The following is a 9,580-nucleotide window of genomic DNA, read 5'->3' on the forward strand; positions in this document are numbered from 1 at the left end:
AGGTCATTTATTTTTACTTCTATAAAATATACACTCAAGTACATATTCATAAACCAAAGAAAAATGATTATCTAATGAGTTTAAAATAATTTAAAGTTACCATAATTATTATACTTACTCTGACTCCTTTCCCTTCTGTAATTTATTTGGTTCTCTACTTGTGTTTGGAGTTTTGACACTGGATATTGATTAAAAACCGTAAGATTTTTATCTGGTACTCCAATATGAGCTACAAAAAGAGATATATTTAGTTCATTAAATGGAAAAACAGATCAATCATGAAATCTCTAGATTTCAAATTTACAGCACGTGTACAGTAGCACCGGAGAAGGCAATGGCACCCCACTCCAGTACTCTTGCCTGGGAAACCCCATGGATGGAGGAGCCTGGTAGGCTGCAGTCCATGGGGTTGCGAAGAGTCAGACACGACTGAGCAACTTCACTTTCACTTTTCACTTTCATGCATTGGAGAAGGAAATGGCAACCCACTCCAGTGTTCTTGCCTGGAGAATCCCAGGCATGGCAAAGCCTGGTGGGCTGCCATCTATGGGGTCGCACAGAGTCGGACACGACTGAAGAGACTTAGCAGCAGCAGCAGCAGTACAGTAGCATTTTCTCTCATTTTTAAAGTTATCAGTAAATTGTCATAATGATCTTATATGCAAATAAGAAAAGTTTTAATGGATGCTACTGAAAATGTCTCATTATTGCAAAGATACAATGAGGCATCAAATATATTTCATATTAATCTCTACTTTGGGGGCATGTATATACTAGGTAAATACATAATAGATAAAACAATAAAAATACATATGCACAAGGTTATTCATTATAGTATTATCTGTAATTGCAAGATATTTTATTTTCTGAACGGCTAAATGTTCAAGAATAGGATATTGGTTAAATGCTGTACTAAGTCACTTGTGTCCAATTCTTTGCAACCCTAAGGACTGTAGCCCACCAGGCTCCTCTGTCCATGGGGATGCTCCAGGCAAGAAGACTGGAGGGGGTTGCCATGTCCTCCTCCAGAGGATCTTCCCAACCCAGGGATCGAACATGCAGCTCTTTTGTCTCCTGCACTGGCAGGCAGGTTCTTTACTACTAGTGCCACCTGGGAAACCCCTTATTGTTTGAATAAACCAAGGCATATACAATTAATTATGGTATAGTATAAACTGTGGTATATAATGTGGTACTATTTTATATATTTATGTAAAAATAATAAAATATTTTTATAAACTACATGGAGGGATTTCTAGGAGATAATGTCAAGTGGAAAAAAATTTTAAAGTGTATGTAGTATGCTAACTTTTGGTTCAGAAAGAAGTAGCCAGAAAAATGAAAAATATATATTAACTTTACAAGATGAAGCACAGAAAAGATAAGCATAAGAATAAAGGGAGGAGGAGGAGCTAAGATGGTGGAGGAATAGGACGGGGAGACCACTTTCTCCCCTACAAATTCATCAAAAGAACATTTGAACGCTGAGCAAACTCCACAAAACAACTTCTGATCGCTAGCAGAGGACATCAAGCGCCCAGAAAAGCAGCCCATTGTCTTCGAAAGGAGGTAGGACAAAAGATAAAAGATAAAAAGAGAGACAAAAGAGTTAGGGACGGAAACCCATCCCGGGAAGGGAGTCCTAATAGAGGAAGTTTCCAAACACCAGGAAACCCTCTCACTGGCGGGTCTAGGGGAAGTTTTCGAATTTCGGAGGGCAACCTAACCGGGAGGAAAAATAAATAAAACCCACAGATTACATGCCTAAAAGCAACTCCCAGCGAAAAAGTACCCCAGATGCTCACATCCGCCACCAGCAAGTGGGGGCTGAACGGAGAGGAGGGGGCAGCATTGCTTAGGGTAAGGACTGGGCCTGAATGCCCTGAGGGCAATCGCAGGGAGCTAACCTGAGATAGCAACTTAAACTGTAGGATAGCAAGAGAGAGAGAGAGAAACCTGCGAAAAGCCCTAACCGAAGACACTGCCAGCCCTTTCGCAGAACAAAGGAAGGACTGAGCAATTCCAGAGAAGAGCTAGCTGGCTTCAGACTGGCCTACCCCCCGCTGGAGGCAGGAGGCAGAGGGGAGGGGAATGGGACAAACTTGGCCCTAGAGACGGCATCCCCTACCAAACTGCAAACAAGCTTCCAGTTTCTAACCAAAGAGTTCCTGAGATTCTGGATGGCTGACATCGACAGGGAGGGTAGCAGCTAGAGACCAGCTCCCCAGAAGAGACACAAGGTGCACGGAACCGGAGTGCGAAGACAGAAACTGAGGCTGAGACCACGGAGGGGATAAGGCGCGCTGCACCCGGGGAGAGTGCGCTTGTCAAGCTCCTGGCTGCCTGAGCTCCTGGGCCGGGCAAGGCACAAAATTCAGGCCCAACCAAGTCTGCATCTTTGTGGAGTACCCGGAAACCTGAACCTGAGTGGCTTAACCTGGGAAGTGCATGCAACTCAGAGCCTGCTCCCTGTAGAGCAACCTGGAGCCTGAGCAGTATAGATGGGGAAAGTGTGTGCTTTCCCCATCTAAACCCAGTGTGGCTGGAACACTGCGAGTTCTCCCCACAACACACCAGTGATATTTGTCTGCAGTGCCCCTCCCTCCCCACAGCACGACTGAACAAGTGAACCTAAACAAGAGACCACCTCCGACCACTTGTGTCAGGGTGGAAATTAGACACTGAAGAGACCTGCAAACAGAAGCCAAATAAACAAAGGGAACCGCTTCAGAAGTGACAGGTGCAACAGATTAAAATCCCTGTAGTTAACACCGACTACACCGGAAGGGGCCTATAGATATCGAGAAGTGTAAGCTGGAACAAGGAGCTATCTGAAACTGAACTGAACCCACACTGCCTGCAACAGTTCCAGAGAAATTCCTACATATATTTTTACTGCTATTATTATTTTTTTATTAAAAATTTTTTTATTTTTTTAAAGTCCTCTATTACGCCTTTTTATTTTAATAACCCACTATAACCTTGCAAAAAAAATCACCCTATTTTTAAAGCGAACTTCATATATATTTCTTAAATTTTTGTGTTTTTGTTTTTAATATTGTATTTTTAAGAGTCTAACCTCTACTCTAGATTTTTAATCTTTATTTTTCAGTATTTGATATCAATTTTGGACATTTAAGAATCCAATATTCAATACCCATTTTTATTCAGGAGTGTGATGATTACTCTCTCCCCTTTTGACTCTCCTTTTTCTCCCCCAGATCACCTCTATTTCCTCCTCCCCCTTCTCTTCCCAAACCAATTCTGTGAATCTCTGTGGGTATTCCGGGCTACGGAGAACACTTAGGGAACAGAGTACTGTGTAGATCTGTCTCTCTCCTCTTGAGTCCCCCCTTTTCTCCTCCTGATCATCTCTATCTCCTTCCTCCCTCTCCTCTTCTTCATGTAACTCTGTGAAACTCTCTGGGTGTCCCTCACGGTGGAGAATCTTTTCACCATTAACCTAGAAGTTTTATTATCAGTGCTGTATAGTTGGAGAAGTCTTGAGGCTACTGGAAGAATAAGACTGAGGCAGGAGACTTACACCCAAAGCCTGAGAACACCAGAGAACTCCTGACTACAGGGAACATTAAGGAATAACAGATCATCCAAAAGCCTCCATACCTACAATGAAACCAACCACCACCCAAGAACCAATAAGTTCCAGAGCAAGACATACCATGCAAATTCTCCAGCAAGGCAGGAACATAGCCCTGAGCATCAACATACAGGCTGCCCAAAGTCACACCAAACACATAGACCCATCTCAAAACTCACTACTGGACACTCCATTGCACTCCAGAGAGAAAAAAATCAAGCTCCATGCACCAGAACACCAAACAGAACACTGACGCAAGCTTCCCTAACCAGGAAACCTTGACAAGTCAATCATCCAACCCCACCCACTGGGAGAAACCTCCACAATAAAAAGGACCACAGACCACCAGAATACAGAAAGAAAGGCCACCCCAAACACAGCAATCTAAACAAGATGAAAAGGCAGAGAAATACCCAGCAGGTAAAGGAACATGAAAAATGCCCACCAAGTCAAACAAAAGAGGAGGAGATAGGGAATCTACCTGAAAAAGAATTTAGAATAATGGTAATAAAAGTGATCCAAAATCTTGAAAACAAAATGGAGTTACAGATAAATAGCTGGGAGACAAGGATTGAGAAGATGCAAGAAATGTTTAACAAGGACCTAGAAGAAATAAAAAAGAGTCAATTAAAAATGAATAATGCAATAAATGAGATAAAAAACACTCTGGAGGGAACCAACAGTAGAATAAAGGAGGCAGAAGATAAGTGAGGTAGAAGATAAAATAGTGGAAATAAATGAAGCAGAGAGGAAAAAAAGAAAAAAGAATCAAAAGAAACTAGGACAACCTCAGAGACCTCGGGGACAATGTGAAATGCCCCAACATTTGAATCATAGGAGTCCCAGAAGAGGAAGACAAAAAGAAAGGCCATGAGAAAATACTCGAGGAGATAATAGCTGAAAACTTCCCTAAAATGGGGAAGAAAAGTCACCCAGGTCCAAGAAAACCAGAGAGTACCACACAGGACAAAGTCAAGGTGAAACACCCCAAGACACATATTAATCAAATTAACAAAGATCAAACACAAAGAACAAATATTAAAAGCAGCAAGGGAGAAACACACAAAGGGATTCCCATAAGGATAACAGCTGATCTATCAATAGAAACTCTTCAGGCCAGAAGGGAATGGCAGGACATACTTAAAGTAATGAAAGAGAATAACCTACAACCCAGATTACTGTACCCAGCAAAGATCTCATTCAGATATGAAGAAATCAAAACCTTTAGAGACAAGCAAAAGCTGAGAGAATTCAGCACCACCAAACCAACTCTTCAACAAATGCTAAAGGATCGCCTCTAGACAGGAAACATAGAAAGGTTGTATAAAGGCGAACCCAAAACAACAAAGTAAATGGCAACGGGACCATACCTATCAATAATTACCTTAAATGTAAATGGGTTGAATGTCCCAACCAAAAGACAAAGACTGGCTGAAAGGATACAAAAACAAGATCCCTATATATGCTGTCTACAAGAGACCCACCTCAAAACAAGGGACACATACAGACTGAAAGTGAAGGGCTGGAAAAAAATATTTCATGCAAATGGAGACCAAAAGAAAGCAGGAGTTGCAATACTCATATCAGATAAAATAGACTTTAAGATAAAGGCTGTGAAAAGAGACAAAGAAGGACACTACATAATGATCTCAGGATCAATCCAAGAAGAAGATATAACAATTATAAATATATATGCGCCCAACATAGGAGCACCACAATATGTAAGGCAAATGCTAACGAGTATGAAAGGGGAAATTAACAGTGACACAATAATAGTGGAAAACTTTAATACCCCACTCACATGTATGGATAGATCAACTAAATAGAAAATTAACAAGGAAACACAAACTTTAAATGACACAATGGATGAGCTAGACCTAACTGATATCTATAGGACATTTCACCCCAAAACAATTTCACCTTTTTCTCAAGTGCACACAGAACCTTCTCCAGAATAGATCACATCTTGGGCCATAAATCCAACCTTGGTAAATTCAAAAAATTGAAATCATTCCAGTCATCTTTTCTGACCACAATGCAGTTAAGAGTAGATCTCAATTACAGGAGAAAAACTATTAAAAATTCCAACATAAGGAGGCTAAATAACAAGCTTCTGAATAACCAACAAATCATAGAAGAAATCAAAAAAGAAATCAAAATATGCATAGAAATGAACGAAAATGAAAACACAACAACCCAAAACCTATGGGACACTGTAAAAGCAGTGCTAAGGGGAAGGTTCATAGCAATACAGGCTTACCTCAAGAGATAAGAAAAAAGTCAAATAAATAACCTAACTCTACACCTAAAGCAATTAGAGAAGGAAGAAATGAAGAACCCCAGGGTTAGTAGAAGGAAAGAAATCTTAAAAATTAGGGCAGAAATAAATGCAAAAGAAACTAAAGACACCATAGCAAAAATCAACAAAGCTAAAAGCTGGTTTTTTGAAAAAAATAAGTGAAATTGACAAACCATTAGCAAGACTCGTTAAGAAAGAAAGGGAGAAGAACCAAATTAACAAAATTAGAAATGAAAATGGAGAGATCACAACAGACAACACTGAAATACAAAAGATCATAAGAGACTACTACCAGCAGCTCTATGCCAATAAAATGGACAACTTGGAAGAAATGGACAAGTTCTTAGAAAAGTATAACTTTCCAAAACTGAACCAGAAAGAAACAGAAGATCTTAACAGACCCATCACAAGCAAGGAAGTCAAAACTGTAATCAGAAATCTTCCAGGAAACAAAAGCCCAGGACCAGATGGCTTCACAGCTAAATTGTACCAAAAATTCAGAGAAGAGCTAACACCTATCTTACTCAAACTCTTGCAGAAAATTGCAGAAGAAGGTAAACTTCCAGACTCATTCTATGAGGCCACCATCACCCTAATTCCAAAACCAGACAAAGATGCCACAAAAAAAGAAAACTACGGGCCAATATCACTGATCAACATAGATGCAACAATCCTTAACAAAATTCTAGCAAACAGAATTCAACAACGTATTAAAAAGATCATACATCATGACCAAGTGGGCTTTATCCCAGGAATACAAGGATTCTTTAATATCCGCAAATCACTCAATGTAATATACCACATTAACAAAACCATATGATCATCTCAATAGATGCAGAAAAAGCCTTTGACAAAATTCAACATCCATTTATGATTAAAACTCTCCAGAAAGCAGGAATAGAAGGAACATACCTCAACATAATAAAAGCTATATATGACAAACCCACAGCAAACATTATCCTCAATGGTGAAAAAATGAAAGCATTTCCCCTAAAATCAGGAACAAGACAAGAGTGCCCACTCTCTCCACTACTATTCAACATAGTTTGGGAAGTTTTGGCCACAGCAATCAGAGCAGAAAAAGAAGTAAAAGGAATCCAGATAGGAAAAGAAGAAGTAAAACTCTCACTGTTTGCAGATGACACGATCCTCTACATAGAAAATCCTAAAGACTCCACCAGAAAATTACTAGAGCTAATCAATGAATATAGTAAAGTTGCAGGATATAAAATTAACACACAGAAATCCCTTGCATTCCTATACACTAACAATGAGAAAACAGAAAGAGAAATTAAGGAAAAAATTCCATTCACCATTGCAACAAAAAGAATAAAATACTTAGGAGTATATCTACCTAAAGAAACAAAAGACCCATACATAGAAAACTATAAAACACTGATGAAAGAAATCAAAGAGGACACAAATAGATGGAGAAATATACTGTGTTCATGGATTGGAAGAATCAATATTGTCAAAATGGCTATACTACCCAAAGCAATCTATAGATTCAATGCAATCCCTATCAAGCTACCAACGGTATTCTTCACAGAACTAGAACAAGTTATTTCACAGTTTGTATGGAAATACAAAAAACCTCGAATAGCCAAAGTAATCTTGAAACAGAAGAATGGAACTGGAGAAATCAACCTGCCTGACTTCAGGCTCTACTACAAAGCCACAGTCATCAAGACAGTATGGTACTGGCAAAAAGACAGAAATAGAGATCAATGGAACAAAATAGAAAGCCCAGAGATAAATCCATGTACCTATGGACACCTTATCTTTGACAAAGGAGGCAAGAATATACAATGGAGAAAAGACAATCTCTTTAACAAGTGGTGCTGGGAAAACTGGTCAACCACTTGTAAAAGAATGAAACTAGAACACTTTCTAACACCATATACAAAAATAAACTCAAAATGGATTAAAGATCTAAATGTAAGACCAGAAACTATAAAACTCCTAGAGGAGAACATAGGCAAAACACTCTCTGACATAAATCACAGCAAGATCCTCTATGACCTATCTCCCAGACTATTGGAAATAAAAACAAAAATAAACAAATGGGACCTAATTAAACTTAAGAGCTTTTGCACAACAAAGGAAACTACAAGCAAGGTGAAAAGACAGCCTTCAGAATGGGAGAAAATAATAGCAAATGAAGAAACAGACAAAGGATTAATCTCAAAAATATACAAGCAACACCTGAAGCTCAATTACAGAAAAATAAATGACCCAATCAAAAAATGGGCCAAAGAACTAAACAGACATTTCTCCAAAGAAGACATACAGATGGCTAACAAACACATGAAGAGATGCTCAACATTACTCATTATCAGAGAAATGCAAATCAAAACCACAATGAGGTACCATTACACGCCAGTCAGTATGGCTGCTATCCAAAAGTCTATAAGCAATAAATGCTGGAGAGGGTGTGGAGAAAAGGGAACCCTCTTACACTGTTGGTGGGATGCACACTAGTACAGCCACTATGGAGAACAGTGTGGAGATTCCTTAAAAAAACTGGAAATAGAACTGCCATATGACCCAGCAATCCCACTCCTGAGCATACACACCAAGGAAACCAGAACTGAAAGAGACACGTGCACCCCAATGTTCATCGCAGCAGTGTTTATAATAGCCAGGACATGGAAGCAACCTAGATGCCCATCAACAGACGAATGGATAAGAAAGCTGTGGTACATATACACAATGGGATATGACTCAGCCATTAAAAATACATTTAAATCAGTTCTAATGAGATGAATTAAACTGGAGCCCATTATATAGAATGAAGTAAGCCAGAAAGACAAACACCAGTACAGCATACTAACGCATATATATGGAATTTAGAAAGATGGTAAGGATAAATCTATATGTAAGACAGAAAAAGAGACACAGATGTATAGAACAGGCTTTTGGACTCTATGGGGGAAGGCAAGGGTGGGATGATCTGAGAGAACAGCATCGAAACATGTATATTATCAAGTGTGAAACAGATCACCAGTCCAGGTTGGATGCATGAGACAAGTGCTTGGGGCTGGTGCACTGGAATGACCTAGAGGGATGGGATGGGGAGGGTGGTGGGATGGGGGTTCAGGATGGGGAACACATGTAACTCCATGACTGATTCATGTCAATGTATGGCAAAAACCACTACAATATTGTAAAGTAATTAGCCTCCAACTAATAAAAATAAATGGAAAAAAAAAGAATAAAGGGAGAGTGAGGACTAGGGAATGCAGAGGGACACACTGGAAAGAAATGATGCTCTTAAGTATACCTTTGGCAAGTAGGTCAATGAGTTGCATACATTCCGAAAATAGAACTGAATCAACAAGGATAAGAAGAGGAAATGAAAACTGAAAGCAAATGAACTGAACCTACTGAAGGGTTAAAAAAAACAACAGTGATTCCAATTAGTCATAAACACAGTGTTCGAAACAGACCCTCAATCTTGGGCAAGAGTATGGGGGACAGACAGAAACCAAATCACTAAGTATTTTTAATAGGCTTTTCTCTTGGTACAGGGTAAGTAATTCTGTAACAGGGGTGGAAGCACTGCAGGATTGGAGCAAATATATAAATCTGTTGATGTTTTAAGAGTCAGGTTTAACACCATGGAAGAAACACACACGAAATGAAGGAAGGCAAGCAGACCTGAGAGACTAAAACTAAAGGTG

This window comes from Muntiacus reevesi, chromosome 2 (genome assembly GCF_963930625.1).
Source record: "Muntiacus reevesi chromosome 2, mMunRee1.1, whole genome shotgun sequence".
Taxonomy (NCBI): Eukaryota; Metazoa; Chordata; class Mammalia; order Artiodactyla; family Cervidae; genus Muntiacus; species Muntiacus reevesi.